At 33.6% G+C, this 8,186-nt stretch overlaps 1 pseudogene; it reads left to right on the top strand.

The window, feature by feature from the left end:
- Nucleotides 1–2,998: 2,998 nt before the first annotated feature.
- On the top strand, nt 2,999–3,731 carry LOC100425224 (NADH dehydrogenase [ubiquinone] 1 alpha subcomplex assembly factor 4 pseudogene; annotated as a pseudogene).
- Nucleotides 3,732–8,186: the final 4,455 nt, after the last annotated feature.

Raw genomic sequence — 8,186 nt, 5'->3', positions numbered from 1 at the left:
CTGTAGGAATCTATCATGTAGAATAACTTTTCTACTAAACCATTTTTATAATTTATAGAGTGTTTTTTCCCAAATTAAATAAGTTATTTGGCAAATATCTGGTTTATATATAAAGTGATGATAAAATATTGATTTGGGTGACCCTTCCTAAAATGGACTTTTGTCCCAAATTATCCAATTTGGTTGTATTCACATCTGAATTTTTTACACAAAGTTCAAGACTTTTCTTCACTTTTAGCATTATAATATGGCTTGTGTAGTTTTTTGTTTTGTTTTGTTTTGTTTTTGCTTTTGTTTTTGGAATTTAGGCTGCTACATATCTGATAATACGCCTTATAAGAATGTGGTCACGAAAAGTAATAAGCCTACTGAAAGATTTCCAGGTTGCCATAAACAAGAAGCATTGCCAGTGTGTGTACACAGGCAACACAGCTTGATTTAATCTCATTAAATCCACTGTATAAGGAGGAGTTGTTGCATTACTGCCTATTAGCCTCTCTCAGTTTTCATCGGAGACACACTGGTAACCACTGTTGGCATAAAAAATTCCCCAAAGCAAAAAGTCTATTCTGTAAGTATAATTTCATTAGGAATTTACATGTAAAACAACAAAATCATAACATATGTTCTATTATTTACTAACATCCATTTGAATATTTCATCCAAGTAGTTCAAAGTGTTTAAACAGTTTAAAAATAGATAGAAGTCAAATTTCCCTTAAGAAATCTATTTTAAAATATTGTGAGCATATGTCTGGTGTGTTTACAAGGAAACCGAGTTATAGTATTTACTAGTTAATTGATCTTAAATCTGATGTATATCTTATCACATCAAAGGTAAATTGAAAAGTGAATATATAACTAGTTCTTTTTATCTTTGGATAATTTTTTCTTTAGAGTAGTGACTGAAAAATAATTTTCATGATTTTCTCTCAGTCTGTTTATTAGGGGACTTAGCACCCTTACAAAGTGATTTACTCAACATGGACAATTATGTATATCTTAAGCATTCCTATTCACATATGTTCTGGGACTTTCTGAAAGATAACCTCATGCCATATTAATTAGATGAAAATTTTAAATCTCACCAGAAACATAAGGTCATTTTCCCAAAATTCATCTCATTTCCTTTCTTGGAGTATATACAAAAAGACTTTCTATGCTTCTATATGCAGTAACGAGACTTTTAGACAAAATAATCTTCAATTGTTCATTCTTCGTGTCTAAGGCAGCTTTTGTCTAGAAAAATATTAACCTCTTTCAGCAGTTCCAGTAATGCTTCAATCATTCTTTGGAGACTTAATATGAACATAACTCTGTGTGTGTGTGTGTGTGTGTGTGTGTGTGTGTGTGTGTGTGACTTACTCCTTCATCAAAAATATTAAAAAATCATTAAATTGCTTTGTAGGAAGTTGGATGAGAAGCAGCTCCATGAGCCTCCTGAAAAGTACAATGATCTCTTCAGAGGGGATTATAGTGTACTCTCTTCTGATATTATGTAGCAATTATATCTCTCTTTGGCACCGCTATGTAATTTCCACTGGAATAAGATTTACAAGTTATTCATTTAGATTATTTTGGTGGTATACAATTAATTTTTTTATGTTCTTGTTTTCGGTAATTTTTGTTCTTTGATTTTTTTGGGTTTGTGGATGGTGATCTAAGTTAATTCCTATCATTATCAAAATTCCTTAGGATAATGTGATAACCTCCTTGCTGCATTTTGCATTCCTCTTCTTCAATTTAGGGTAACTGGCCACCCCTTGAGAATAAATGGACACAAAGTTTTTAGGTATTTTTCCACCTCCTTGCATTTTCTTTAGCCTTGAGTTCAACCCAAATTTTGCATTTGGTTTGGTCTTTAAAGTATTTTGTATTCTTGGGTAAGGAAGACTGTGAATGCTGAATAATGACCCACTCTCTTACATTCATGCTTAAAGAATTCCAATTAACTTTGTCTTGAAAAGACAGAAAGTGCATAGCAAGGAGATTTCTAGATCTCCAGAAAAATTCTTCAACCTCTGCATTGACTCAGTATAGCCATCTGTAATGAACTAAGGTTCAGAATTTTAAAAACATGGCAAGGCCAATTCTAGTTACTGGATTAAGCATATAACTTATTGAAAATATAAAGGCATGACTCCATGGCTATATCTTAGGGTGATATGTGCGCTATGAACTTATGAGATTTGTCATTATAGCTATTAGAAAACTCCCAAAGTAAATCTCTGTAATGAGTAGTTTTCTATGCTGTGAGTGTATTCAGAGAAAAATAATTTTCTCCTTTGGGATGTTTTTGGAAATTTGCCTGCACTTTACTATTAAGGCAACCACAACAGTTATTACAACTTTGTTCTTTCTTTTATTTGGGGCTGCCATCTTTTGCTCACCCAACATTGCCAGAAATAGCAATTGCACTTTTATGTCTTTGTTTCATAATTTTGTCTTCAAAGCAGATTCAAAGAAAAAATAGAAGTAGAATTTTCTCTTGCCTAATAAGTCTTTCTCATACAATAAAATAAATAATGCTACTACTCCCTTGATATGCTGTGTAAATCAACTTCAGAAAATTATATTCTCATCTTAGACATGAAATTATGAAGCACAAAACAGACCTGTTTTAAGGAAGAGGAACTAATTATATACAAGGATGTGCTTGAAAATAAGCAGCAATCATGAAAAGTTGTTTGTGTGTAGCAATCGAATCCTTCTCAGTTTCAATGAATTTAGAGAGTTTATTGGCACCCACATAATTTACTCTGGAGATAATGACATAACAAGCAGACCATTTTATTTTCTCTTTCTTAACTGAGTGAATATAGTTAACAAAAGATTTTTATTGTAACAGTAGAAAGAGTCTGAGAATGAAATTTCTCTTTTCCCCAAAAGATATTCAAAACCTGAGATGTTGAGAGAGAAAATCCCATTATTTCAAATTAGTTGTTTCCCAAAAATTAAATAATGGGTGAATGGTTAATCTTAGAATACACAAGATGGTATGTTCCAAGGATTAGTCGTTTTTTTCAGCTTTGCTATTTTTAGAGTGGCTTAAATTAAGGTATTGAATATAATTCTTACAAATGATGGCACAATATTAAAAGACCAGTTAATTTCATAAAGTATTTTAAGAATTCTCAGCTTCGCTGGAGGTTTCCTGCGCCAGTGTTCCCTCATGTGGCGTGAATCTGAGGGCATCGTGTTGAGATGGCGGCTGGGGTGACTCGCGGGATCAGGAATTTCAACCTAGAGAACCCAGCGGAACGGGAAATCAGCAAGATGAAGCCCTCTTCGCCTCCCAGTCACCCCTCTACCAACAGCCTCCTGCAAGAGCAGATTAGTTTCTATCCAGAAATTAAGGGAGAGATTGTTCGTAAAGATGACAGATGTTCTCATTTCTAAAACATATGTATGTTGATTGCAAAGATGCTGTGTCTTCCGTGCAGGTAAAAGCTGCTGAAAAACGTCAAGAGCCAAAGGAATTCAGATTGCCCAAAAGCCATCACTTTGACATAATAAACATTAAGAGCATTCCCAAAAGCAAAATTTCCATTATAGAAGCATTGACATTTCTCAATAATCATACACTTTATCAAGAAACATGGACTGCTGAGAAAATAGCGCAAGAATACCATTTAGAACAGAAAGATGTGAATTCCCTTCTTAAATAATTTAGTTACTTTTGAACTCAAAATCTTCCCTCCTGAAGACAAGAAATCTATACAATCAGAATGAAGAAAATCACAAAAAATTCCTATGTGTACTCCTCATCCCTCATCCTGTATATTTTCTCATTTTTTGCATGTTAAATTATGTTAACTACCAGGTGTTTAATGCTCTCATTGTGAAAGAATACTCTTAACATTTATTGAACTCCCTGACTTTTCAAGATTGCCATAGGATATATTTTGTTTTCTTTTCATTTGGTTTGGGCATATTTCATATGTACATGTCAGCATGACTAATCAGCACATCTGTACCTTTATTATAAGTAAAAGAATTAATTTGTTATTTTAGATACATCATACCAACTTTTAAACGGATCATATGACCTCTTGGGAAATGTCCTGAATCCTTCATTTAACTTTTACTTTCCAAGTTAGGTGTTTAGTTCATTCTTCATATATGATAGTGAAAATAAAAGCTTTCCTGATTCTTAAGACCAACATTTTCTTGTTAGGGAAAGAAACTCAATGGAAACGTAGACTAACAGTATTTCCCAAATAAATAAAGGCCCACAGGAGAAAACAATGAATCAATGGAATCAATTAAAATTACTACTCCAGGGAATAAGAAGTACTGAGGATTTATTTTATTTTGAATTGGTTTTAAGTATGGAATAATTGTCTTTGCAGTTATAAAAGATAATTAGTGGTATTTGCAAAATGTTGGAAACTTCTGCTTTGACAAACAAATAGGTAAGTCCCATGGCCTTCAGAGAGGCAGGCAGCAGTAGAAATTTTCGAAAAAGTAACATTTTTCTGGATTTAACATGGAAATAGAAAAATTTAAAGAATAATTTAAAAACCATGGTAAATGAAATTTAGTGATTATATGTAGTTTCAGATGTTAATGCTAGTTGAGGGAAGAGAGGAAAAATAGTAAGTAGAAGCAGAGAACAGGATCATTGGAAGGGACCTGAGAAATTGCTGCTTCATCCATTTTAGCAAACTTATTAGCACGGCATGTATCTTGAGTGAGAGTGTGTGAGTTTAGCTCTGCCTAATACATTACTACTTGAGGGATCTTTGGGAGACTATAACCTCTTTGAGACTGAATTTCTTCAAAATGAGAATAATGCTAACTTACTTAAATTTAAGGGTTATGATGAAGAGAAATGAAATAGTAAAGGACTACAAAAGACTAAACAAATATGAATTATTATTATTATTATTTTTTTTTTTTTTGCAGTGGAGAAACAAGCACCTGGGGAGAATATATGACATAAGGTTTCTGTGGTTTATGACCTAGCCAGGCCCAGAATTTAGTTTTTCAAATCCTACTAGTGTGTTTTTTTCTGTTGTGCCAAAAAACAGCACACCTCAGAGAAGGGAAAAGGTGTGAATTGTGATATATTGGGGTTGTCAGTTCTTCTGAGGGAAGATGGGCATCGCTACTTCCCAGAGATGCCCCTGAAAATGATAGAGAAGATACTGAGGAATTCAACATGATGACAGAATGAGGCTTTTGTAGTAATGCTGGGAACAGAAAAACAGACAAAGTGGAAAATTTGTAAGCATGTCTTTGAATGTAGATTTGTTATGTGAACAAACTACCTAATTTTTAGTTCAATACAATAATTGTTTTAAGAAAACATGAAATAACTTCTCAATATAAAATGTGTTTTAAAACTCTTGTAAATCAGTCAAAACTTTATTCCTTTTATCATAATAGTCACTAATTGAGTCACTAATACTAGAACACTCTATTTCTGAGCCATCTTCTCTACTCATATGTGCACTGTATGGTTAGGCAGCTGTTATGTGGTGTCACATGATAAAATAAAGGACTTCTTCCCACACCATTAAAAAAAAAGAATTCTCAGTTTCACAAGAGACTTCTGATAGACTAATTAAGAAATTATCTCAAATGTATTATTGAACAAAATAATTATTTATCATAAGTGTTACCCCAAAGACTCTAACCATTAGGTATAGATTCACTTTTCTGAATGTTGAAAGATTAAGTGTATTAACAAATGAAAAAATCATTTATTTTATTTTATTTCTGAAGAGGGAGCACTCTCTCCTTTGGCATTTGTTTTTTGCTCCCTAGTCAGATTTAACTTGAAGTCGAATTAATTCAAATAAATGAAAATAGCTAAATGTTATACAATTAAAGCATAAGGAAAGATAGCATGAACAATGGAGACATGATGGATTTGTCAGTGGCACTTTTTTTTTTTTTTTTTTTTTTTTTTGGAGACAGAGTCTCACCCTGTCATCCAGGTTGGAGTGAAGTGGAACCATCATAGATCACTACAGCCTCGAACTCCTGGGCTAAAGCAATCCTCCTGCCTCAGCCTCCTGAGTAGCTGGGACCACAGGCATGCACTACCATGCCGGCTGATTTTGTCTATTTTTTTGTAGATACGGGGCCTCACTTTGTTGCCCAGGAGTTTGCCTGGTCTCAAACTCCTGGACTCAAGTGATCCTTCCACGTTCGCCTCCCAAAATGCTGAGATTATAGGCATGAGCCACCAGGCCTAGCCAGTGAAATTATTTTAAAGGCTATTAGAAAATACAAATTTAAAAATTGGTAGAAACGAAGAAAGACTTTCTTGGCTAAATTTAAATGAATCTATATACTATGGAAAAGGATGTGATGGAATGATTTCAAGGTAAAATGTACCATTTAATTACACACATTTGGAACTGGAACTTTCTAACACCCTACCACCTCTGTAGTTATGTAAATTTGCTATGGTGCCTAAAACAGTTTGAATCAATACAGGTGAACAGCATCTACTTTTTTATTTGCCTATCTATTTATATTCTCTCTCATCCATTTGACATAAACTTATTTAGTATGTGCCTTATGTCATGCTAATCCTTCTTGGTTTCAATTAAGTTCAAGAGTTTATTGGTACTCACCTAATTTACCCTGGAGATAATGATATAACAAGCAAAACATTTTATTTTCTCTTGCTTAGCTGAGTGAATGTAGTCCCCCTGTATTAGACACTAGGCGAGAGACAAAGAACGGTAAAACACAAACTTGCCCTTCATTCGCTGAGAGTCACTGGAGAAAGTAACATGTTAATAGTATCATAAGAGTAATAACAGAAGTATGTATAAAAATCAGTGTTCTTATAGAATAAAGGTTCATTTGCTCTAAACAAGACCAGGAAAGAATTAATCTGAGCTGGACTTTTTTTCTTTTTTAGTTTTAGTTTATTGACAAACAATAATTGTACATATTTATGGGGTGAAATGTGATGCTTTAATAAATATATACATTGTGGAATGAGCAAATCAAGCAAATTAACATCTCTATCACCTCCTATACCTATTGTTTCTTTGTGGTGAGAACACCTAAATCCATTTTTAGCAATTTTAAATATGCAATATGTTGTTATTAACTATAGTCATCTTGCTGTACAATAGATTACCAGAACTCATTCTTGGTGTCTAGCTCAAGCTTTGTACCTTTTGACCAACATTTCCCATTTCCCCACCCATTCCCCATGCTCAGTCTCTGGTAATCACCATTCTACTCTCTATTTCTACAAGTATAAATTTTTATATATTTTTACTTTTACTTTTTTCATTTTTACTTTTTGTGGGTACATAGTAGGTATATGTATTTATGATAATGGGTACATGAGATGTTTTGATATAAGCATGCAAGGCATAATAATCACATAATGGAGAATGGGGTATCTATCCCTTCAAGCATTTATCCTTGGAATTACAAACAACCCAATTATACTCTTCCAGTTCTTTTTAAATGTACAGTTAAGTTATTATTGACTATGGTCACCCTGTTGTGCTATCAAATTCTAAGTCTAATTCATTCTTTTTATTATTTTTGCACCGATTAGCCATCCCCTCGTGCCCCCTACTTCTCCCATCCTTCCCAACTTTTAGTAACCATCGAGTTCAATTTTTTAGATTCTACATATAAGTGAGATCATGCTTCAAAGCATAATTAACAGGAACTGACAGCCAACTGAATCTCGAAAGGCCTATGTGAGTGTGACAGACAAAATTTCAAGAAGGTGTAGGATGAGAAAATGCATAGAAACATGGAAATAAATTGGTTTATTCAGTGAGAGAGAAAAACAAAAGAAAAGAGTGGCAAGAATAGAGCCCTGGGAATCACCAGTATCTCAGGGAACTAAGCAAATGGAGAAAGAGGAGGCAGAGAATCAGAAAACCAGGATAGAGCCATGTTTCTGAAGCCAAGGGAAGAGAAAATGGTCAGAATGAAGTAGACAATATCTCAATGCTGGGGAAATGGCAAATAAGATAAGCTTAAAAATTATCTGTTATGCACAGCATTAGCAGATCAGCAGGGTTTTTCCAAGAGCCATTTTAGGAGAGTAAAGAGCGCCAAGTTGCTAACTTCATTTCCTGTTTTTAAAGAAAACTGAAGATAAAGATAAGACATCCACCATTAGAAATTTACTCACATTCTATTTAGGGACATAAAATATAAGTGCATTTATTATATGAGTCAGCCCTGTGC

Source organism: Macaca mulatta, chromosome 3, assembly GCF_049350105.2.
Source record: "Macaca mulatta isolate MMU2019108-1 chromosome 3, T2T-MMU8v2.0, whole genome shotgun sequence".
In the NCBI taxonomy this organism is placed as follows: domain Eukaryota; kingdom Metazoa; phylum Chordata; class Mammalia; order Primates; family Cercopithecidae; genus Macaca; species Macaca mulatta.
This window is presented reverse-complemented; position numbering and strand designations above follow the sequence as displayed.